General features: G+C 31.4%; 1 long non-coding RNA gene across 1 annotated transcript; it reads right to left on the bottom strand.

Annotated features, from left to right (window-relative positions):
• Positions 1–1,446: 1,446 nt before the first annotated feature.
• On the bottom strand, positions 1,447–26,879 carry LOC146997822 (uncharacterized). Its single transcript, XR_015040880.1, has 4 exons — positions 26,861–26,879; positions 25,984–26,071; positions 12,247–12,340; positions 1,447–1,745 (listed from the first exon to the last, which is right to left on the bottom strand). It is a non-coding gene; the product is annotated as an uncharacterized LOC146997822 (long non-coding RNA).
• Positions 26,880–27,333: the final 454 nt, after the last annotated feature.

Genomic DNA, 27,333 nt, shown 5'->3' with positions numbered 1-27,333 from the left:
TTTCACTTACATGTTTCTAGCGAGATATAAGTACATGTACATGTTTCTAGCGAGATATAGGTTAACAGACATTCATCTAGCATCTGTTCTGAAAATCGCTATTTCGAACAGCATATTTCCAGACATCCGAAAGCTGGTTGCAGAAAAAAGACTGCCAAATGTCAGGAAAGGATTAGGTCCTGGATTTCCTAATGTGCTTTCTATTGCTACAGAACTACACTTTTAAGCAAGATTTAATATATTTTTTTCTTTTGAAATACATTCGTTATGTATGAAAATAATTTCTTCTCTTCTGGCCTGCGCTAATAAGAAAACACTGGTTAATTAGCCCATCTGTGATACTGAGTTTGATGTTTCTGCTTTGGACAATATGATAGAGAGAAAAGATCTTATCATTTCAAAGGATTCTTTCTGTCCCAAAAAGTGTTTTAAGGAAGATGAAAACTTATAACTAAGAGAGGAAGATTGGGTAGAAATGCTTGCAAAAGCACTTCAAATTTGCCGCATTCGTAATTATATAGAAAAGGCCAGATGAGAGTTGAAAACGACAAAGTAAGAACGAGATTCAACTATTGTGATTATCGCGCCATTTTGGTTTTACGCATACCACAATATGCGTGTTTAATACCAAACACTAGTTCCTCTTTCACTCCATTCCAACTGAGTATTTTGATTTTGATGTCTTTTATTTCTATGGCATCCAAATTTACGTATGTTCTTCTGTAAATTAGAGTATATAAATTAATTCTAGTTAAATGTCAGTAGATGGATCCACCTTTAAGATGCAGGTCTTAGTAAAATTTTACTTTAGATCTTGGAGTTATCTGATCGTTAAATATGTATTTTATTTTTATTCCTTAATATAGAGGAACTAATGTAAAGTACTTTTAATTGCGAGAAATTGTAGGAAATTAAATTTTGCATATTCAGGCAGCAGGGAAACTGAAGGAGTACTCTGTAACATAATACCCGCAGATTTTCAGGATTTATCCAGATTCAAAAAGTAATCAGAAAAGAACTTTCCGCCACAAAACAACTGGTTCATATTATACAATTTCTATACGCTGAAAAGTAAATATTATATCTGTTATAAAAGTAGTTACTCTAATTTTGGAACTTATTTTACAGAAAATTTCCGAAGTAAAATGTTCATATCCAGGCAAATAAATCTGTCTGAACGGTTTATTTATTTATTTATATTTATTTTTTTTCAAATTCAATATAAATTCTAGCAAATTTCTCTTAGAAAGTTCTTTATGAAGGCATCCTTCCTTTTGTCAGATAAATTTAGTGTAGTTTGTCATAATCTTATAAATCCAGTACAAAGCCAAATATTTCTTAATATTTCTAAAAAAAATATTATTTGGCTTTTTTTTTAAATATTTCTTTTGGGAAAGCTTGGTAAATATTATCTCCAGTTTTAATATGAAATAAAAGTCAAAACAGTTTTCAGAGTGCAAATATTTTTAATTCAAAATCATTCATTAATTTATATTACATAATCAATTTGATAGATCATTGCAATAAATAGAAAAATTGCAAATAATACATATAAAGATTAGTTTACAGATAATATTAGTGCTGGAGTATAATATTATTTCCGTTTTTCCTGAGTAAATATTTAATGAGCATAAACAGTTGGCATATATTTCATTGTAACAGAAATATGACACTTGTTTTAAGCCTGAGTTTCTGGTTTTGGGGTTGTTTTACCACAGGTTCGTCCACTCTTTCGGCAAAAGTTGCTGTAAAGAAAATACATTTTTTAATTGTATATTCAAAACTGTATAAAAGCATAGAACTAAAATAAATAAATTCAAGATACCACTATAAAATACATTTGTAATTGCGTTCTTTTAATATACATATTTGAACTATTTAACGTTAATATCAAGTCCTTTCATTAACATACTTGTAGACACATTAGGTTTTCTGAAGCAGGAAATTGAAGAAATGTGCATTGCCCTCGCCGGGACTTGCACCTCTCGAATACGCGCCAAGCCTGCTGACCATTATACCACAAAGACAGGTTAAGAGGGCGGAAGAAATATCTTGTATACTCTTTACCATTTTTAAAAATGATTACTTCCTACTACTGCACAGACTCTTCTTGTAAAAGAAGAAAGGTTAACTCGCAGAATGAAAAAGTTTACTGCTTGTGATAAAACTTGTGGCAGCCTTTTTTAAATCTGAAATACGATTTCATTCCTTTCTTTGAATTTTGTGTCGAAGTATTTGAGACCTGTATCTAAATATATTATTGATGAGTGAAAGTGGAACATATGCATAAAACCCATTGTTAAAAGTAGCATCCAAACTTTAATGAGAAGTATACTCGCTCTCGTTATTGTCTTGATTAACAATGCACTTATCGATTTTTCGTCGCTACTTATTATTTTTTCCTGCTTCGGTAATGCAAACGTGTATCGCAGAGATTTAAAATGAAATATTTTTTGCATATAAAGTAGATGCACTCTAAGTGGAAAACAAAAGAAGAATCTATCTGTGATAAAATTTATGCTGAAAATTCAGAAAGATTTCCAACTAACCTAAACTTTTCATTTCCTTTAAACCTAGACTTCCAATTGTATATTTTAAATTAAGTGTAATAATATTCTTCTAATTTTCAAGTTGTAAATTAAGTGTAATAGTGCAAATTGTGATAAACACTACTTTTATAATGATGCAAGCTATAGTAAATTTTGTGTCTTCTAGTCATTTAAAGGAAACATAACAAAGAAAAAGATGTCTTTCAAATGTTTTATAGATTCAAATGTTACTATCTGAAAATACTGAAAATTACTTTGAATATTGTGATTAGCGTACCATAACCATTAAAATTTAAAAAAAAAAACTTAAATCTTCCGATGATTTGGAGTTTAATAACTTCGAAAAACATTTCAGATCATTTACGTTAGAGATAAATTAAATTAATTTAACTTTGAACCACATTATTATTTATTAAAATGAAATTTAATGACCACTGATATTAGGAAAAAATACTATTAGCATTCCTTGGGGGTAAACGTTTGAACAGTTGCGTAATATGATAACGATTCATTAGATTTGAGATAACGTAACATTTCAGGTAACTGTTATTGTTATTGTTGCTACTGATCCTAACTGGTTAGCCGTTAGGCTAGACCAGATCCATGAGCTCAAAAGGCGTTGATATTTCCATTACAGAGGTAGGCCTTTTCAATAGATCTTCGTTTACAAGTCCCAAACAGGTGAGAAGATGCCCAGGAGTGAAATAATCAGCATTACATTGCCTACAGATGGGGTAGATCTTATTTCCTCGGTTTCCAAAATCCGTTGATGTTTTGCTACAGATCGCTATTACGATTTTATTATAACTAATTAATCAACCAACTGGTATTTGTATTATCTATTTTAAATTATTCATTTTATAGTCTTTTGACGGGAAACTTAAAATCCTGATCATGAATCTCAAAAAGTGACCGAATTATATAAAGCTGCATTTATTATGACTTAAATGTCTGAAATGAAAAATCTTTTATAAATGATTAAAAAGTTTAACAAACATTCCGAAAGTAAGTTTCATAATTTAATAATCAAAAGAAGTTGCATAGTTTAAATTTTCTTAATGGGTGTTGAATTTATTTTTTCTTTCAGAAACGTATGAATACGAATATGGTAATCTTTAGAAAAATACTTATAATCATGTAATATTTCTCTAATCATTACTTAGTTACTATTTTTTACGAAACTATACTTTTATATTAGTCGAGTTTCAGAATTATGCTTTACATTATTACTTATGTTCATTGAAGCATTTCTATCTTTTCCAAATTGTTTCAGTAAATCTAATTATTTTTACGTGCATCATCGCGGTAACTAAGGGGATTGCTTGTTTTACTTAGAGTTTTTATTTCAGTCCTTCAATAAGAAGAAAAACAGATTAAAACTATCAGCAAAACTTCTGAAACATTGGACAACACTAAGGATTGTTATTGGGTAATGTATGACGTCAGGAATATATTTTATTACTTACATTAGAAGCGCGAACATTTATGAAAATTATTTATTAGATATGTTATTAATCATGTAAACTAAACGCTACGTTAGTTAAGGAGATACTATAAAAAGTAAAATAAATATATAAATGATTAAGATGTAGAATAGGAGACTAAAAGTAAGTTCTGCAGACTCTATTAGACAAGGTAGCGAGTTATCGCTATGTATCAAATAATGTACTGAAGAAGGTTTAAAGTAAATTTTATTTTAATTGATTTGAAGAGAAGATCACAACTTGTGCTACAGGAAAACTCACCACTCGTGACTATTTAAATTAAGCAATAACAGACAATAAAATTCAAACTGTAATATAATCTAATACTACACATTCACTAGAATAAGAAATAAGCTGGTTCGATTTTTACTGGCACGTGTGTTTAAAGCAGAGAATGCAGAAGCCTGAATATTAGTTTTAAATTGAGGTGGCAAAAACTAAACACACATGATTACCAAAAGCTCACTCACATTAAAATTCAAAACTCTCAGCTTAAATGCTGTCAAAACTAATTTGTTCTGGTAGCGCATATACTCTCAAAACAAATTTGCATTACTAGTAAAAGCTATCTACTGCTTAATTTGAAAAGCATACTAAACTATTCAGGGGAAACTGATTGATAAAAACTTTTACCAACACTAATTTCCAAGCCTTAGCGATGTTATATGAAAACCTTGAAGATTGGTAACATTTTCTAGGAAACATGGTCATAAATGTCTTTGTAACATAACGAAACTTAACACTGTCATGTATTCTGGTATTTACGAAATAGTAAATTCAAGTACAACTATTTTATCTTCAAAATAAACAAACGTGAAATATGAAGGTAACTTACAAAATCGAAGAATGGAATAAAGAGTGAAATATTTAATGTCTGAAGTCAGTTGTTCTCAATTGATGGGGTAATAATGATTTTATGTAGTTTAGGGATTGCGTATATTGTTTTAACCAATTTGATCCGATAACTCTGTCAGAATGCTGGTGAGCATGTGTGACGTATCTATACATCCTTGGGGAGCTAGAGGTCAGGCAATTAGTGTACCGTTAGAATTGCGTATTTTGGCGCTGGAAGTCTTTATCGAAAGGGGTTTTCTCACATACGTTCAGTGGATATTGCGGCGGAAGTGGAACCTGCACAGAGTTTCTGTACATCATTTGCGAACGATGAACGAATTGAAGACTGCCGTCGGCCGTAAGGCGCATGATTTTCACAGGACATGTTGAGAATTTACAGAATTTCAACATCACCTCAAGCAACGCACCGAAGTAGAAGGTGAACGCTCAGAGGACATTTTCCTTCAAGGTTCACTGATTAATGCATTGAATACGTTTGTGTATACCAGGGGTGGCCAAAGTGCGGCTCGCGAGCCTGATACGGCTCTCACAGGCAATTTGTGCGGCTCATGCAAAATATATGTAGGAAATATGGTAAACTAAAACTATTCAATGTCCAAAAGGAAGTAATTAATTAGTTTAGACTCTTTTTACAAAGTTATCAGGGATTTCTTTCTATTTAAAACCTCCTCCACTACTTCTGTAATGATGTAAATCTAAACGTGTGGCTTTTAGAAAATCTAGATGCGACTCTCGAACATTCCTGAATTCAAACGGGCTGCTCTTACTGACATGAAGGTTGGCCAACCCTGGTTATACTATTATTTCACAACTACATAAAGTAACATAAAGCCCTCATCGTCTCTCCTTTGTTATTTAGAGTTTGGCTGATAAGATATGATATACTGTTTATACTGTTGTATTATGTGTTATATTATACTATGTATTTTTTTGAATATGAACTTAAAAATAAACCGAAGTGTAATGGGACTATACCTACATTACTTATAGTAAACATTGGGTGTCCCACTACATTTCCACCTGAACCTGATAAAATATGAGCCCCGTATAATGATCCTTAAATAAATAAATTAAAGAAGTAAAGATTAGATTTTATATCAGAACCATTACCAAGTATATAAAATCAATGAACAATGATGAAACCATTTCTCTTCTGTATGTCATTTAATAATTGTACCATCTGTAGTCATCTGTATGTCACTGTATCATTTATGACATTATAGTTGATCAGATGGAAAAATGAATGGGAGGTTCTGCTGTTACTGGCATGATTGGTGGAAAAGTCTGAATATTAGATAGATTTTGATAGCAAATATTGTAACGTTTCTTAATAAACGTTAGCCTAATTTCATTTGGATTGTTTGCTTGTTTAACTGTAACAAAGCACTCCAGGTTTTTCTGCCTCATCAAGTCTGGATATTAGATAGATTTTGATAGCAAATATAGTAACGTTTCTTAATAAATGTTAGCCTAATTTCATTTGGATTGCTTGTTTAACTGTAACAAAGCAATCCAGGGTTTTCTGCCTCATCAGAGGTTGCCATCCTGAAAGACGTTCAAAGAAAACTTTTCGCAGTTAAGGTACACATGGAAAAAACCGCTGAAGCATTTATGCAGCCATTATTTTCTCAGGACATGAACCTAAATTGAATAGCAGTCAGTAGCTTTATAGACACTCATTGTATCTTTAGCCATATTTGTAAGTACTTAGTAGATCCTTGTTTATTTTTCATTAAATTAGGATAATATTTCCAAAGAGAAAGAAATTGCTTTATTTTGCATATTTTTCTAAATCCAATGCTTTCAATGAATCTTTCAGTCTGATTTATGAAAAGTTATTTGGTAGAATAGGAATTATAGCTAACTCGATAATACAGAATTTTTTTAATGAATGAATGAGTAGAATTTAATTTACTCTCAAAATTCATATTTCTTGTAATATATAGACATTATTTCTTGACATTTACATATGTTATACATTAACTGATGGGGAAAAGATAAAAATTTGCCACGTCAGTCAGTCTATACGTAAATTTCGCGTTTGTCTACAAACACAGGGTTAAATTTATAGAAATAGACAAATTAAATGCTTAAAAAGTAGAAATATCTTTTCCTTATCAGAAAGTATATTAGACTCTTTTGTACAGGACGACTTCAAGTTTAAAAACCTCCTTTGGCTTGTTTTCTTGACGTCAATAACACACAGTCTTGACGTCATTCAGCAACATGGCCCCTTATCAGGTAGTAAGTGTGTGCTTGAATAAGCAGAAATTTGTTAACTGTATAACAGCGTCGTTTTATAACACGGTGTGGAAGAAATTCTGATTCAGTGTTGGAGTGCCCATTTAATAGACTGGAACACGGTTATGCCATGTCCGCAACCAGAAAGTCCGGATTTTGCTACAAGAATTAGTCATATGACATGTGACTATTTCTTGCGGAAAGGCATTAATAAGTGAGGTTTTGCTCCTCTTTTTTCTGAAAGCTTGGATGATCTTAAACAACGCATTGCCACTGCTGTCTAGATATGGACATATCGATACGTGTTTCGGTAGAACTTGACTATCACATTAATCGTGACGGTCACAGATTGGTCACAGATTGAAATCTAAAACGGTCACAGAAAACCTACAAACGGTACAAGAACCTATAAAACGGTCACAGATTGAAAATTTGCACCATAAATATGTAAACTTTATCTTTGTAGTCAATTAAGTATTTCAGTCATATTCTTGAAATTCTTATTTGTTTGGAACTTTGACAGTAACTGTTTTTTTCAAGCCTACCTTGTGTAACAAAGCGATAATCAGTTTCGTGACATTTGCCTTTTAAGTGCACAGAAGCTGTGGAATACATTACTTTTCGCTAATGGAATTTCAGTAATTTCTGACTCCAGACCATCACGAAGGCCATGACTAATAAGCAGAGAAGAGGATTCATAGGGGAATCAAGTTAAGCACTAGGAAATCAAAAGTACAACATGCAGTCATCTTACAGATTTTGAGCGAATCAATAATCAAGAAAAGTTATATTCAGATTAACATTGTCTTGTAACGAACCATGAGAATATCAGCTTTCTTCTTTTCTTTATCAGGTTATGCACGATGTTTTTGATTTACAAGAAACAGCAGTTTTATAGTCGTGTAAAATCAACAATTTCTGAAAGAATCTGTATGGTAAAGGGATCGTAGCCAGAAATGTTCTAAAACTGATTTAAGCTACTGCAGCTGTTATAGATTTTAAAATTATAATAATGTTAAAGTTCATATAGTGTCGGGGTTTCAAAACGTTTAGAGAAAAGTACATTTCTGTGGATGATTAACATTAGACATTTTATGAGAAGAAGACAACGTTACGAAGCTAACTCATAAAAAGTTTCAGGAAAATGTGGACAATACTTTTCAGAGTTAAAATCTTCATGTGCCATGACATAAAAATGAGTATTATATATTAGTTCTTTTCAGCCACAATATGTATGTCCCAAATTTTCATTACACTGAAACACTTCTAAACAACTGAACTTATCCAAAAAAAGAATTTATAATTTATTCAGTAGCACTCATCTTTTTTAAGAGCTTTCTATTTTGATTTACGTCTTTAATGCTGCTATTTTAAAATGAAAGTGGTTTCAAGAATGGCAGTCCTTTTATCATTGTGCATTAAAGTTTACGGCAACTGGTTAAAGCACACTAATAAAAAGCAGAAACAAAACAGTTTAGTTATTTGAATGTTATTTTTCACCAGGCATAAAATGCTGGTCAGAATTCGTTTAATTTCTGGATTAGTTATTTTATGGCTTTGAAAGCGCGTCTTAGCGGATTATCTAAGCAATTCAGTATTAAAGAAGCAGAATTAAATTCATATGTTTATCTTTGGTAACATCTGCACTATAAATATAATATTATCCTTTCGCGGCATAAATATCAGGTTTATGATACGCTAAACGTAGAAAGGGGAGTTATATTTTCTAATAATAAATACATTTCGGAGAGCCTAACACACCACGTAGCGAGTAAAAAATATTCATACAGCTGAACCGAAACGTTTGATCGCATCTGGTTAATGCTTGATAGTTTTTGGTTGTAAATTCAGCGAGTTTATAAGCTTTGCCGCATGAAAAGAAAAATAGTATCGACGCATTATGCATCTTCGTTGCTGAGAATGAATATTCTAAAAGGTAAAATATTTTCGTGCATAAATAATATTAATGCAGTAAATTTTCATTTTTGAAAATGCTTTAAGGAACGATGGGCAATTTTCAAAAATACCGCACTATATTTAGAAACTAACCAAATACAAGTTTTTTTTTTTTTTTTTTTCTTTTTTTCTTTTTTGTTTCTTTATGTATATGTATATATAATTCAAGATTATCTAAATTTTTTATTATTTAACATAAAGTACAAGAATCGTAAAATCCATGTACTAAAATTTTAAATAAACTTTTCACACTGCATTTTTGTATAGTTTTAATGGATATGTGAATTTATAGAGATTTTTAATTATTTTTTAATTACAATAAGGTTTTTTTTTGTTTTTACAAAACCAAATGTTTTTAGTCTATAATGTAAAAATATTAATTATCTCTGAAAACTGTGTCATTTTCCCACACTACCAACACAATGTAAGATTCGTGTACTAACTTACGTGGTTCTATCCATGTGTAGCATGAATATGAATCAGTTTTCCTAAATCTTCCACGAAACATTTGATAAAATTACGTTGAACGCATGCGGAATTCTAAGTTTAAATCTTTATTGTTATACTTTAAGAATATCTGATATTGTGTTTGATTTTGAATTTAACACAATTTTACAGTTTAAAAATGTATGTGACCTTAAGATTTTAAGTCATAATTTGAATTAGGTTTTTCCATAATAAATTAAGGAAAATGGCACTTAGCCCCCTCTACCTGTTTTCATTTCTTGTTACCAACAGTTTATGTTTGTGGTATATGTTTTCTTAAGATAACTTTTTTTTAGGTTACTTTTAGTATTTTTGTTATTTTCTTTTTTAACCGCATTTTTGTTTTAAAATTACCATTTTCTATCGGTAAAACTACACTTTTGTGTTATAGTCAATACTTTTGGCATTGCTGTAATTATAATAAAATAATTTTGAATTACAACTTTTTATGCTATAATTATATATTAATAATTTTAATTAACGTCACTATATTTTTCCGTTAGTACTGTAGTCTATCTAATGTCGAGACTTAAAATGTAACACTGCATTTCAGTCTTAGAACAAGTTATAAAGTATAAGTAAAGTTATAAGGCATTTTCTTCCCTGTTTCTGCAGTTCTTCGCGTGGTCCTCTTTTTTTGCAAGCCTTCATGGTGTAATGGTTAGCACACTCGCCGCGTACTCGAAAGATCTAGGTTCGACTCCCAACGAGGGCATCGCTAATTTTTTATGTACTCCTACTTCCAAAAAAAAAAAAAAAACCTATTGACTCTACAAAGTAGATTAGTTTTCTTTCAAATCTGATAGTCAGCTTTCCATTAACAACAAATATTTATTTAAATTTTCAGTAAAGTGCGTGAATAACACTATAAATGGAAATTTTAAAACAGCAAAATTAGAAGATATAAATTTTTAAAGAAATGAGTTAAACTGAAGTCTTTGTTTATTTATAACTCTGCAAAGTGCTGCAATTTTCTCCGATACAACTCTTTTTATTATGAAATAATTACTCTTCAACAGGTATTGAGAAACAGAACATAACATCTCATCAATTCATTCAGCTTGCGAGATTTTTTCTCTAAAATCTAGTTAATCTTTAAGCTTTCCGCTAATGATTTTTAGCGTGCATTTCTGCTTTTTGTAATCGTTTCCAGAAACCAATTATGGAAAACTGCGTTATCATTCTTAGCTACGTCAAAAATCTAATTTTTGTTTTCGCTTTGAGTAAAAGATAATGGATTTTCCATAGAACAGAATATGTTTATTATATTGCTTTTGGTTATCTTTAGGTAATCTGATTGAAAAATTGCTTAGAGAAAATTTTTAACTAAATTTAAAGAGCCATTGAAAACTGCAAACTTAAACTCAACAGTAATTTAAATACTAAAATTATTACTTTTAAAAGTATATCGCAAATTAAATTAAGCAACTCCCAAGTGATGGCGCAAAAATTTAAAATTATTTCAAACGAGATTTTTATTTTAATAGATCCATCTAGAATATTAAAATATAGAAAACAGCAATGTTGATAAAATTAATTATTTTTCGCAAGACGTAAATTAAAACTGAAATATTACGAATAAGTTAAAAATTGTTTGCGACAATACATCGTTTGCAGTCATTAGTTTCGAGAAAATTAAAAGAAGGGAATTCGAATTAACCAGACGGTTTATCATTAAAAGTAACCGTGTAAAAAATCTAGAAGAAAATATTCCTTATAAATTAAATACGAACTTGGCTGTTAAAAGAAATAAATAGTTTTTAAAATTGGGCCTAAATGTCTTTTCAATATTCAGAAGGTTTTAATAAATTATATATATATGTATATTTTACTTCCTTTTACGAACTAAAGGAGCTATTGTAATCACGAAAAATTCCAGGTATCATATTTCAAAGAACATACTCATTTTGACCGCTATCGAACGTAATTTAACGATGTTTTTGTGTGCCATCTGTACGTATGGATACAACAATAAAGGACTCTTTTTCACCAAACGAATTATAAAATTATGCACCTCTCTTTTTGGTTGCAATCGGCCGCACCAAAAGTATATATATATAAACCTATTCTGTTACTTGGCTCAGTGAGCTCAGTTTCGTTTATTCTTATATGTTGGTAGACTGTGCCTTTTTTGCTTTAAAAATGATTGAATTATGTTATTTTACCTTCCGGTTAAGGTTTTTATGCCTTTAGTTAATCGCATGCAATAGTTGTAGAATTATCAAGAACTTAAAAGTTGTTGATAATTCTACGTGCGGCTAACAATAAAGCAGAAAATTCTTTGGCTTTAGTTTAACGAAAGAACGATAATTAAAATAATTTTAATTGATCTAGTTCATAAACTTATAATTTAATTTGAACTTTTGTTTATTATCTGAATTAAATTCGCTAAGATATCAATTGATTCGAAAAATTAAAAATACACTGCTGGTTTTCGGTACATGAAAGACTTCATTAAGTCCAAACAGATATATTTAAGCAAGTTTTAATTCTGAAGTCGCCTTCGCTTCCATTCACAAATAAGTTTTGTATCCTGACAATTTCCGAATATATCCTGTTTTCGTCTTTTTTTGTCTTAATTAGCAAAGATTTTATAATGAACTTATTGTTTTGAATACAGTTTTCTAATATAACCTTTGTAATATAATAAATTTTCTTCCAATTTTGAAACTTACTTTGAATATCTTTCAGTTTCTTCAGATACTTTTTCCTCTCGTACTTCTCCTGCGGGATCCTGTAGATCATCCACTTTCATTTCATCAATACTTTCTGCAAAATTAAATTACATTTCTTAAAATAATAGTAATTAATTTGAAAACTTTACTGTTCATTTCGTGATTACAGAAATAGCTTATTTTTCCTTCCGTTCGAAAGTTATTTTTTTTTCAGTATTGTAAAATTACAAAAACAATAATGATTTCTTTCTTCCTATGAAAATGCCAGAATCGAACATTAGGTGAAATTCATAAATCCCACTTTCTATTAAATGCATTTTAAACGGTTTGCTATCAAACTGAAAACTAACGGGGTTTCCCAGTTCCTTTCCCGTAGCAAATCAAATAGTGAATATAATACAGTGGACGATCTTTGTTACAATAGATCGACATTCTTTTGCTTTGTCATTGCAATATTATTATTATTATTATTATTATAGGTTTTAAAGAAGTCACTTTGCAAACCCACTGGGCTCACGTCCACTAGCGCATTTCATGTTGCCATTATACAATCATTATTATTACTTTATTATTAACCCATTAACTGCCAAATTTTTTCTCTCAATTTACATTTATTTCTGGGTGTCTAGATTTACATAGAGACTGGAAATTGATATAGATAATATGATATAGAGCGTTTTTAAAATGCTGAAATCTTGAAACTCACAAAAATTTTACTTCTCACAACTAATACTCTCCAGCTCACTCATTTAACAAAACTACATCTCAACACCTCTTGCAAAAGCTTGAGAAAGGTTTAAACAAAAAGTAACCATTGTTGCCAACCTAATTAAAGTTACCAAATTTCCTCTAAGACAAATCCCCAAATGGGGATCATGGCAATTGATAGGCTATAGAGACGCAGGAACTTTTAATTCTAAGAGCTAAAATTAATCCATGTTTTACAAGAAATATTTCTTGTAAGCCTAAGCTAATATTAAGCTCTCTCTTATTTAACCTTTCAATGAGTTCTTGTCTTTGCACTTAACTAGAAATTTAGAACGCTTAAAACATTACAAAAAAATAATTGAACGGATCTAAATGATTTATTAAAAGTACGCCTTGTAATTCCAAAAACAAATTAAAGAATATTATCTACTACTTCTAGCGAGATCTTAAAATATGAATGCATGCATAAGTAGGTACAAAACGGAAAATTTCAATACCTAATTAACTAGGATCATCTTAAAGGATAAGAAAAACAAGAAATCACTCATCGAAATCTAAAGCATAGACAGACGGTCTCCTCGAGGATAAGATTGCTTTATGGCGATTTACCGAAAGTATCATCTCTCTTAATTACAAATGCGCCCACTACTTAAATTTAATTTACATTAATATATATTCCGCTGGTGGCTGACATATAAAAAGAAGTTACGAGGCAGAACTGACATCAAAATAGCAGTTTCTCTAGAATAAACCATACAGTTTTGCTTACAATATTCGACCTCATTACCCTGCTTAGATGTCGATGAGCTTCAGCTACTAAAACTCTCCCAAGAAATAAACCTTCCACAAGCTGGATTGCTTCAAGCAAGTGAGAGAGATCAACTGATTTTTTTCCTTCTTAAATTCTTTTGATCCTAGATCGGACTTGTTAATGAATACATTTCCGAAAATGTCCTAGGCTGTATAAATTGCTGTTCAATCATGAAATTGTAATTTCATGATTGAATAAACTGATAACTGAATAAACTAGATTTGTAGCTGTGTTTGTTCGTTTGAAATCTTGCCATTTATACCAGGAGCTTGTGAATTCTCTTGAGTAACCACAATAGCAACATATTAAGCGACCTATTAGTTAATAATGTAATGTAATCCAAATTCTTAAAGTTGAACATATTTGATTCTAATAGTGTAAAAGTATAAACTGACAGGAAGACGCTTTACAAAAAATATTGAAGTTGAAATTTAATTAAATATAAGTAGCATCAAAAATAAAATTTATTCGAAAACATTTAGCAGCACCCGATAGCAAATTATTAAAAAATGCAAATTAATTAAATACATCTTTTTGAATGGTATTGAATTTATATTCTCCTGAGGTTTATTTTCGCACTAAAATAGCATTGAATAAAATCTATATTGTAAGCTAAATAAACTGACAGAAATTTGTCATATTTGTTTCGTTAATTAATTTATATAAAATTTTTGTAATAAATTAAGTACTTAGCAAATATATATCAATTGAGCGTATAAAATTTTGTTGGGAAGAATGTTCATTTTGCAATGTTAATTTAATTTGGCTCTTTACATTTTGATATTTTTGTAAAGTTGTAAATTAATTTCTACGTACCTGTTTATTGTATATTAGAAAACAAAAGTACTTTGAAAACATAGACAAATGAAGTTTTAAACAGACTTAATTTATAGTCGTAACGAGTCGAAAATTTAGAAATAATATAAGAAATTCTTTCGAAAAATTAATGTAAAGTTAAAAACTTTTGCTTTTGTACTTCATTATGGAAAGATACTGACTATTGCATATGAACTTTTCAAAATAATTAAAGTGAATGTGGAGGAAATATTAAACATTTGAAAGATTTTTGCAAACAACATTTTCAAATATTAATATATGTCTAACACATTTTAGATATTTATGTTAATTAGGAGGTAAATTATGTTAAACAGGACACACTTATTTATTATTACTCGTTTTCTCGCAAAATGTGGGTGTAAATGAAAGGTTACCTAAAATATGTTTAATTAATTTTTTGTAGTGGGTTTTGTCAGTTTTATACTAGAAAGTTATATTAAATATTTAAAATCTTAACAAGTTTAAATTAAATATTTCAACTAAAAATCTTATCAAGTTTAAATTAAATATTTCAGCCTATATTTTTATGGAATTCACACACAAATTCAAAGTTGTTAATTTTTGCTAATTTTTAAACACCAGTTTCAAGCTTTTTATTTTAAATATTAATTTTTGTGCTTGCTGTATTCGTATCTTAACTACGGAAACATGAATTAAAACATAATTTTATTTGGAGATAGTGATATGTGAATGAAAATAGTCAAATTTTAATTTTTAACATCAATGCAGGATGTCCAAAAATGGAGTACTAATAATTATGAGTATTAATTACGTACTTATTAATACTCATACTTATCAGTATGAATATTACTCATTAAAGCTCATACTAATAAGTATGAATATTAATGAGTACAATAATGCAGTACTAATAAGTATGATTAAATACATATGAGTCATGTAATGTGAATTATACTAATAAGCATCTCTTTGTAATTTTAATCTCATCAAAACTGTGCACGTATTTAACACGCCATCATTGATCGCCTAAGGTATCTCTAAACGAATCAAGTTTCAACTAAGTTTGTTCTAAAATGAACTGACTTTATGAATTGCCTCGGTAAGTCTTCTCATAAACTTCGAGAATTAGTGTCCTCCGCACTTGTGAAGACAAATGCATTATAGCATCATAGAAGTAGCATGAACCTAACGTTCGAATGAATGATCGTTGTGCTTTTAGTAAAGACTGAGCTTAATTTCTCAATTATAATGGGCTCTGACGTTATCAAGCAAATAATATCATACATGCAATGGTGTACAAATATTCTGGAAACGTATTTAAATATTTAAAACAGGAATTGTTTGAATTAGGGGCTACAAATTTAACGGCATATCATATTTGCAAAAGTGTTTCACAACTTTCCCATAAAGAAAATTTATGATGAAAGGGTTATTTGATTCTCGTAACAGTACTTAAGTCTTATAATCTTAACAGATGTGAAGCGAGTTATCGCTGTGTCTGGGAACAATGATAAAGTCTTGTAAAGGTTGAAATAATCTTTTAATTTTAACACAAGTAGGAACATAGGTGCACGCTCTTATGCTACAATGATCACAACTCGTGGTGATGCAAAATAAATAGAACAGTTTAATTTAACTTGAATGTTGAGTCAGCTCCTAGTATAGTATTTAATTGTATAGTAAAGCACTATACAATTAAATACTATACTAGGAGCTGACTTAGTCACTCTATCATATCAGAACTTAAGTTTCTGTAGCGAGAGATCAGAAAGCCTAATAATCACGTCTGTTATAGCTGGCAGGAAACTTGACACATAGGGCGTACGAGATGCCAGAAACACTTGTAGAGTCATTAGGTATTTTTTTTATAGTAGGAAAGATGAAAAATAGCAAACGCCTTCGCCGGGAATCGAACCACGGACCTCTGGAATACCGGCCCAGCGTGCAGAACCACTACACCACGAAGGACACTAGGAAAGTGGGAAAAATACCTTATATACTCCCCTTTTTAAAAGGCGACTAGGGTTTTAGGAGACCTAGTCGCCAAATCCTAGGTGCGGAGAATCATCATCCACAACCCTTTTAGTTCGGGCGCCACTTGTAGAGACATTAGGATTTTTTTTTAAAACAGACAAGATGAAACATAGCAAACTCCTTCGCCGGGAACCGAACCACGGACCTCTGGAATACCGGCCCAGCGTGCAGAACCACTACACCACGAAGGACGCTAGGAAAGCGGGAGAAATACCTTATATACTCCCCTTTTTAAAAGGCGACTAGGGTTTTAGGGAACTTAGTCGCCAAATCCTGGGTGCGGAGAATCATCATCCACAATCCTTTTAGTTCGGGCACCACTGTAAAGACATTAGGAATTTTTGGAAGCCAGAGAGATGAAAAATATGCAACCGCCTTCGCCGGGAATCGAACCACGGGCCTCTGGAATACCGGCCCAGCGTGCTACCGTTACACCACGAAGGTACGCTAGGAAAGTGGGAGAAATACCTTATACACTCTCTCCGTCGCATATCCGAAACTCACTACTAAGTTTCATTTTGGGAAGGAATACATAAAGGAGAAGTTATAATAAAGACTAAAATCAAAATAAATGATTGATTAACGCGAGATTCCCTACAAAATATTTAAATTATAATTCGCGAATCAGCGTCATCCATGAATGTAAGCAAACTCGAGTGATGTAAGAGTTGATTGATGTATCATCTATAGCAACTAGTCTCATTGCTGAAAGTATTCCGTATTAACACTTTCATTCTCTTCTTAATTTTTGTATTTGAAATTTAGAACCTGCGTTTACATTTATGGCAATGTTTATATTTCTGAAACGAATCAAAATCTGATTCTCCAGGATCCATTCCATCCTCTTCAGCATCGTGGTTACTGTTATTAATGTTAGCCTAATTTCTTGTTCAAAAATACAACCTTCCATTAAATAAACATTTGAGACACCATGTGATTAATGTTTTTGTTTCCATTATAAGGTATTTCTCCCGCCTTCTTGGCATGCCATCGTGGTGTAGTGGTCTGCACGCTGGGCGCGTATTCCAGAGGTCCACGGTTTGATTACCGGAGAAGGCGGTTGCTCATTTTTTATCTTTCCTGCTTCGAAATAACATAATGTCTCTACACTAGCTCCCGAACTAAAAAAGTTGTGAATGATGATTCTCCACACCCAGGATTTGGCGACTGGGTCTCCTAAAACTCTAGTCGCCCTTTAAAAGGGGGAGTAAATAAGGTATTTCTCACGCCTTCCTAGCATGCTTCGTGGTGTGGTGGTCTGCATGCTGGGCGCATAATACAGAGGTTCGTGGTTCGATTCCAGGCGAAGGTGTTGCTCATTTTTCATCTTTCCGGGTTCGAAATAACCTAAGAGCTCTACACCATTACCTGTCTTTTCTCAAACTATATACTCGGGTTTATTTTAACTTTATTTCAATTTAATTTTATTTTTTTGAATTAAAAGAAAAAATTTAATTAGCTTTTGTAATAACATTATTACATTATAGGTGAATAAAAATATTAATAGTAGTAATTAATAGTAGAAACAGTACTACTACTGCTAATATTATAAGGTATTTCTCCCGCCTTCCTAGCATGCCTTCGTGGAGTAGTGGTTCTGCACACTGGGCCGATATTCCAGAGGTACGTGGTTCGATTCCCGGCGAAGGCGTTGCTAATTTTTCATCTCTCCGGCTTTTCCAACTAACCTAATGTCTCTACAATATTACTGCCAATAATAAATAATAATAAATAGTACTTCTACTACTGCTTCTGATACTACTACTACTACTACTATATATGCTATTCACTAACAATCCGAGTTAAAAACAAATTCGATCAAAAGACATTTTTAAAAACAATATTTCATCGATAAATACCGCCTGTAACCATGGCACCGCATGTAATACCGCCTGCAACCATGGCACCACCTGTCTTTAAAAGAGTCTTTATGATTTTTCTTCAGATGAAAGCCGAGTACTCATTTCCTTTTTAGGTTATTTGACTAGGGCACAGCCCACCAGGGCTATCTGCCAAGGAGGAGGGATGCTTCATGTAGGGGGCATATTAATATTACATATGGGGAAAAATAACCTTGCAACCAGCTCGTTCAGCGGCCATGATAACCTCTATTCTTTGTATCTTGGCAAAAGCGTATAGCACTTTGTAAATATTTCCTATCCTTGTATTTAAATATAATAATAACTTGTATATAAACATAATATTTTACCTATTTCGAATTATTTAACAGACTTTTATGCAGATAGCTATGGAAATAAAATTAATAGCAGCGCTGCCTGATTTCACAGCAGGAGTTTTGATTTCACAGTGCTTCCTCATTTCCATCATTTCTAGAAAGCAATATCTGAGTAATTATTTTCATTAACTAAGGTCTTGATAAGTAGAACTTCATTAAAACTTCTGGCATAAAACGTTTACGAAAATACGTTTTTCTGACAAACTGCAACTAATTGGAAGTCTTGGAAGATACTTTCTGCGGAAATGAGTATGATCAGCGCCCTAATTCTGTCTTAGTTCTTAAGATAAATAATATCTTTAATTGGCGCATCTTAATTTTAAAAGTTGTGGTTATTTTTAATTATGGAATTCGGATAGATCATAAGTGCACGCTAGTGACTGTAAATGATGAATAGTTATTTTTTTCACTGACTTGTTCTGTAAAATGAAAAAACTTTAAAATCTATGTCTGCCAATTATTAAACGAAATAAAAATAGAAATAATTTTTTGCTATATATTAAGAGAATCTGAATTTAATATCAACCACACAGAATATCAAAAATAAAAGATGCTAATGAAATAGAAAAGCGTCTGAAATAAATTATACGCTGATACATTTTAAAATTAATAGTTTACTTTGCATCAGATGCGAGATCTAAACTTGATGATGCTTCAACTGATGACCATAGTAAGCCTTTCATCCAAAACACTTTCAGTTTCCTATATTGGATATTCGATTTACAATAAATTTGTAAAGTGTTCCTTATTGATTCGCAAGCAGCCACCACCGCTCTTGCAAGTAACACACCCACCGACTGCAGTAAGACCTATAACTGACGTGAAATCCTTACCAAACGTATCAATGATGGCCGAATCGTCCAATTACAATGGATTCCAAGTCATGCTGGAATCCGCTGATGAATTAGCTGATGATTAACTTAAAAGGAAACAAACGTCCGGCAACCGGACGCTCTAGCCTCACTAACATCGACCAACACATCATGGAAGCCTCGGTTAAAAGCAAAAGCAAGAGCTCAAGTGAAGAAGCGTGTCGAGGAAAGAAATGGCAGAGCATTTCTCAAAAGGTCCCATTCCAAAAATTACGTGACTAAGACTGGTTCAGCCCTGACCAATCCCCGTGACCGAAGTCAGGTTGCGCACTGGCAACGACTATCTCAAAGCCCACGCCATATGCCCACTCTGTCAGGATGGAAGATTGGAAGAAGAGCCTCTGTTGGGGTGCAATGAGCTTACCAAGACACCGACCCCGCAGCAGCCAGTCACGTCCAGCGTATACTGGGAAACTTGTCGCCGAAAGGCAGAACTGCCAAGGTCTGATATTGGCTAAATAAAGAAAGATTTACAAGTTTAAAACTTTTGTCTTTTGGACTATACGTTAAATAAAAGCATAACCCCCTCTTTTAAGTAGGAACAGTTGATGCAAACTTAATTTGATTGCATCCCATTCAGCATTATATTTAGAGCTGCTGTTTTTTTACAGATACATACGACTAAACATCTTCTGAACAGCTGGCCGTAGACCTGTCATTCTAATTTTTAAAGAAAGAATAAAATAAAACGGGCTTTCAGATTATGATAATTTTAATCACATGACATGTTTTAAAAATGCAAAAAATTTAAATTTATATGGGCCCTCTACGAAGAAATTCTCTAACAAGAAATTGTGTCTTTTCTTAATAAAGACGTTTTCCCCAACAGATTTATCAGCATTTTAAGCGTAAGCATATTTTACCAAATTATAAATTAACTGAAAAATTAAATAATCATGGGAATCCTAGAAATAATTTATTTCGTTTTAATATCGTGACCAGTGAACTTTATGCTTGCAGAGATGGTAAAGAAGATGTAGAACAATTCTTATTGGACTGCAGGTTATTCGGTCACCAAAGGTTTCCCGTTTTCCCCAATTTTGTCAAGAGTTCTGAGGCTTTTGCTGCGTTGCGCGGCTTTATTGCTGTTTAAGCTTTTGATGTTTCCTCTTACTGTATTATTATTATTATTATTATTATATTATTTCCTTATACGAAATAATAGAAGTATTGTCATTGTGACATAAATACATCCCAATGACTCTGGGACATATTGCAGGGGAAAAAAACGAAACTACAATTTAACTACACAGCTACAGAGGCCAAATGTCTGGCTCCTTCATAGATGGTTCAAAGATGGAACTTGGCACTCTTCTTCAAACTAGTAGGTAATGATGTGTGTCATAAATGGAAAAGAAGACTGGATCATATAAATGCTGTCTTTCAAGCTACATACATAGTTTGCGGGTGCATTGCTGAATAAAGGTTTTATGTTTTACGGAATGACAACATTTTACAAGCCTCGTGTATGCTAAATGCTTTATTAGAATAACGTAATGGGAAACGAGAAACAGAACATTTTAAACTGCAGATGTTTCTAGCTGTAAAAAAGGAATTCTTCAGGTGTAAGGTTTTAATTTAAACTAACCAAATTTCTTTTTATTTTAAGTTACCCTTTCCTGTAAACTCTTATTTCAACTTCCTTTCAGAATGAGCGCGCGGTTCAGCTTTATGCTAATTTGTGTTGGAGCCAAGTTTTGTATTTAAAGGTTAGTGAGGAACTTCTCAAGTGTGAGAGAGCTTTTAGTCTAAGACCACTTCGGCTCGGTAGACGTTCGTCAGATTAGTTAGTATTTAAATTCTTACGCCTTAGAGCTATTAATCTAATACTTATGGAAGTGATTTAAGTGCGTTAGTACTTAGCTAAGGCTTGCTACGCACCATAGATAGGCCAATCTCGCGTTTAAGCTCTGAGAACTGCGACTATTTGAATTTCTACTTAAGCTTTACTTTAAATTGTTTGATTGTTCAGTTTAGACCCAAGCGGGGTCATTATTTTTCTGTTATCACTCCCGAGCTGGGAGTTACTGTAAATAGTGATTTAAATAAAAGGGTCTTTTACACCATTCGTACGTTGTAATTCTTCTAGCACTCACAAGAACATAGCTGCATTCAGCTCACTGTTCGAGATCAGGACCTTGATACTGTCACCATTATGTTTGCCAAGAGTATGTACAGAACACTTAGTCCTTACACAGGCAGATAATAAATATCCAATATTAAATAATATATTTCGAAATGCTAAAATAACACATCTGTTTTAATCGATCGATACTAACAGATATTACCTGACAGTAATTATACGATTATTATTTAACAGCAACAAAAATTAAATAACATCTTAATAGCTGATACTTAAATAATAAATACAGCATTAGTTCTCTAAATACTTATATTACATAATATAACTATTATATGATCCAAATTCCATATGATGATAATGGAAAGTGTGAAATGTTGCGCGAAGATATGGTTTTGTGTGCTTTATACTCTGTGTATCAGAATGGCCCAAAGACATGAAGAGAATAAATGTCGTTCAACAAATAGAATTAATCGACTATTTTGATATAAAATTTCTAAAACATTTCGGGTTTTTAAGTAAACAACAATATCTACAATAAAATATGCAATCAAAAATGAAGAATTACGCCATATATAACGCTATACTCCAACAGTTAAAATAAAATTTGCATTCATTCCCTCTCTTCCTGTATCGTTAAGTGCTCTAAACAAGCAATGCTTCAACCCAAACTTAGTTAAATTATGTTTTATGTTATTGAGGTTGCTCATAGAATCAGCTTGGCATCACGTTTTTGTTTATCTTCCGTAACATTATACCTACTTTTAATGCAGAAAACTCATCCATTTTTGTTCAAATATTTACTTAAAAAGTCTTTCATGATGTTGTCAAAATATTCCAAGCTAGCAATATATTATAAAGATAACTGATTAATCTTTACGAGCTTAAAGTTCTTTCACATTATACTGCGTATTTAAAAAAACAATAATTAAGTTACAATTTAGTTGTTTTAAATTTTAGTTTAGAATTTAATTGCTCTATTGCGACCTGACTATTAAGAAATAAAATACGTTGGTTATAACAGAACCACTCCAGTTCTAACGTTTTTGATTGAATTTAACTAAATTTAAGGAATTTTAGGAAATTTAGAGCATTTTACATAAATTATTATTATAGGTTCATTTTGATTTGAGAAATGATTACTAATGCCTGCAAATTTATTTATACAACTATACACGCAATCGAAAAAGAAAAGAAAAGAAAAGAGGGATAGTTCTATATTTCCCCAGTTTTACTGGACCAATTGATGAAATTCACCTTGGCGTGTTTCATGTCTCGAAAGCGTGACTTAGGGTATATATTAGATTTGTACACAGCGGTTGTTCTAACTTAGGTATACTGACGCAAAATCGGACTTTTTCTGAAACGCTATGCGAAGGTTTTTTTTTTTTTTTTTTTTTTTATATTTCGATTTTACGACTCAAACTAAAATTTAATCATTCATTTCAAAGCCATAAGTCCATGAGGTATTTAACGTTGATATATCTTTTATATACTCTTTGTATAGAATCAACTCAGTCCCATTTTCCAGTTAATAACTTGTACAGTATTAGGAATTTTTCCATGTCAGGAAATTGAAGAAAATCCTCAATACTCACGCTAGAATTTTTAACTGCGAACCTTTGATTTACGCATCGAGCTTGCTTTCAGTTCCACTACGAAGGCATGCAGGAAGGAGAAAGAAAATACCTTATATACACCCCCTTTAAAGGGCGACTGGGGATCAAGGGATGCAGTCATCAAGTCCGGGCGCCGCTTGTCAAGGTTTTTTAGAGTTTAGGAAACTGAAAAAAATCCGGAATGCCCTCGTCGGTATTCGAGCTCCGGGTCTCTCGAATACGCGTCGAGAGTGCTGCTAGTTACTACGAAGACATGCAGAAAGGAAAGAGAAAATGCCTAATAAAATTATTGAAATTGCTGCTCCTAAGTATAACTTAATAATTAGTATTATAATTTACGTTTCATCCTTGTAATAGCTTAAATATTAAGAAGTAGGCTGAGCAACATCAGAATAACAAATGGTAAATATATAATATGAAATTAAAACGTAGTTTCATAATTGTGACACATTGTATCCTAATTGAAACTAATGGCTACTTTTCACTTTATATTCCTTGATTAAGATCTTATTCTTGGATTATTGTTAACTCAATTTACATTCTGATGAGGAAAAGGAAAGGAGAAGCTATAGTAAGGTAGAAGTCATAAATAACTGATTAATTTAAATAAATACAACGTTAATAAATATAGGATTAATTCCTACACACCATGAGTTTCTTCCATATCAGTACCCTAATATTATTATAATCTTTCATATGAACGAGACACAAATTATCCCCGAAACGAGCATACATAGCAAGAATTTAAGGTATCTAGCAGTAAGAAGTACAAATAAGAAGAAGAATAATTTTATTCATAAGAAAGATAAGAAGTGTAAAATAAAATAGTAAGCTTCTATCACATTGAAAGTTCTACAGATTATAGCCCATGTGTCGTATCTTCCCAAATAAGCCATTTAAATTATTATTTCAGAAAATTTAAGCAGATGTTAAGGAATCTTAGCAGAAACGTAACGTACAATCAATCTAGAATACAAAATGAATTCTGTTCTATGTTAAAAGGAGGGTGAATGGTAAGTTTGCCCTTTTTTTCTGCCCCTTCAGAAGACAATTTAAAAAAAAACTACTACTCTAAGATTTGCTTCTTTTCGTATGTTTGAAAAAATATGCAGTTATTATTTTTTAATGTAAATAATTAACAGTCCTATATAAATTAGCTTTTAATTTTAATTTACATAATTACATTGGTTCTTGAAAATAGGTCCCTTGGAATTAATTCGTGAAAGAGTGCTACTTTGGTAGACGGTTGCACGGATTTTGGCGATTTTTTGGCGATTTTCCTTTGGCGAGTATTACAACTTATGGTAAACCCATTGCTGGATAAGTTATTTATGGTAACCGATACTTTGTTGTCATTTTATTTTAAAAATAATGCGTTTTATTGTCCATAAATTCCGTGTTTAAAATATTATTTATGGTTTTTAAATATTAAAAATCAGTTTAATTTTGCATTTTTATTTGAAATAAAAATTGAATTGTTTATCATATTTTATGAAATTTTATGTTGTGGATGATGTAATCAATGACGTCACCTTACTTTAAAAGTAATTCGTTTTAATATGTATAAATTTAATCTAATGTTTTAAACATTATTTATGGCCATTAAATATTAAAATACAATTTAATTTTGCATTTTTTTAAAAAATGATTTTATTATGTATGAATTTTTAAATAATTTTAATTCTAGCCGTGATGTAATAAGCTCTCTGATTGGCTATAGAATATTTGTTCATTAACGAGCTGTAAGCAGCTCCCTGATTGGTTACTGACAATTTGTGCACTTCCGCGCCGTTTTAAAATTTAATTCATATCTTCGAATTCCTTCAAAGATGTTATCTAAATTATGATTCTGATTTTTTTTTGTGGTACTTATCAATGAACAACAGGTTAAATACTCAAATGTAAGTACATATTTTTCTTTTATTTTATAATTGTATACTTCAATTTTTGTTAAAAAAAATTAATACACTATTTTTAGAAATTGCTGAGATAATTATTGTCCATATGTTTTAATGTTAATTAATATTCTATATAACGTATTTTAAAGTATTTGAATTTAATAATATTATAATTCTTTTAAATGTTGGTATGATGGTTTTTAATTCGATATTCAATTTCAGTAATATTTTAATCTAATTAAACGTTGGCCCAATGTTTTTATAGCGGTGTTTTTATTCTTTCTTTGCTATATGAAAGTAATAATAAGCTTACTTTAGTATTTTATACTCATAGTAAATGTTATTTACACTTGCCTGCCATCTTAACCAACATTTTCAACAAAAAATTAATCCATTACTGTTAATGATATTTATTTTTTTTAAAGTTTCGAATACTTTACTATGCGTAAAAACAGCGATTTTCAAGATGGCTGACTTTTGTAAAAATCGCGCCAACAATTGCGCCAACGTAAATCGCCAAAAATCCGTGCAACCGTCTACCAAAGTAGCACCCGTGAAAGGAGTCGGGCATTTACCAGTGATGACAGTCACGAATTTGATGTTATTGGTATAGTTATATAATTTTGGCAATTCGTGTTCTACCTACTATGCTACAGAGCTGTATTAAAGATTTCAAATACTCACCATCATTATCAAGGTTCGCTTCTTCAGCAGAAATAACGAAGATAAATGTTGCCAGTAATCCGAGTAATACGTAGGTTTTCATGTTGCTCTGCAAATAGAATAGAAGGCGACGATTAATAGAACTAGTAGACTGTATTTAAAACAAACGCGTTTCTTTTCTGTATGATATTACCACAAGATATGTTTAATATGCTGACCAACAAAAGTATCACCTGTGATAACCCTAGATTAAATTGCATCATTAAGCCATTAAGATCCGTATGGGTTTGCTGGAACACTTTGCTATGGTAAACAGCTCTGAATAATTTCCAGCGAGTTCTTTAATGAAATACGAGCGTTTTCTATAAACATTTCTTTTCAATAAATTTCTTGTAATGAAATATTGTACAACACACTTAATATTTTTAATCATTTGAGTTTGATTAGATTTAAGTTGCGTTTTCCATCATGTGTACGCAATGGATTCAAGAGCCAATCCGTATTAATTTTGAATCATGTATTAGGCTTAAACAGGTAATCTAAGGCTCATATTTACAAGTTCGGTACAGAATTAATTCTGAATACTGAAAAATATTACAAGAACGGTTAGGCAAAAATCATATTTTTGTTTGACTTCCCAAATGATCTTATAGGATTACTAGAAGTTACTGCAGTTCATAATTAAGTACGGTATTCGTTCGAATATAAAACAATCTTACCAATTATGTAAGGCAAATCTACATTTCTGTTCGTATTTTACAAAAAAAGCAAAATATTTATACATCAAAAGGTTATCATCATTTAATAACATATAGTTATCAAATATAAAATTTTTACTTAGAACACGGAGGAGAAAGAAACAAAAATCATACTTACTCTTGACGAAAATAGTACTTACCATGCTTTCTGTTACGTGATGCGCCTGATTTATATATTTACTGAACCTCACATTCCTGTGTTTACTCCTCCCTCCTTTCAATTTAATAAACAGATGTAGCTTTTATTTTTTTCCCTTTGTTTTCACATCATCAATATCTGAAATTAAATTTGACATTTCCAGAGCCATGACAAATGTATGGATGAAATATTTCATTCTATTTTTATAATGAATGAAATGAATAAAAATTCCAGCTTTCACATGCATACCTGTCAGCAAAACAGCTTTCTATTGCGATATGAGTAACAAACACGAGCATGTTTTTCTACAGAAATTATTATTTCAACAACGCTTTTAAGAAAACTCTAATGTACATTTTCTCGTCTTACTCGTGTAATTAAGTAAAATTCGTATATTTACACCAGAATATTTAATACGAAAACTGTAGCAATGGTTTTTCTACAGCTGACAATCTGTGTTGAAATTTACATTTA

This window comes from Stegodyphus dumicola, chromosome 4, assembly GCF_044657685.1.
Source record: "Stegodyphus dumicola isolate Sdum_Otavi_A_Nest chromosome 4, ASM4465768v1".
In the NCBI taxonomy this organism is placed as follows: Eukaryota; Metazoa; Arthropoda; class Arachnida; order Araneae; family Eresidae; genus Stegodyphus; species Stegodyphus dumicola.
This window is presented reverse-complemented; position numbering and strand designations above follow the sequence as displayed.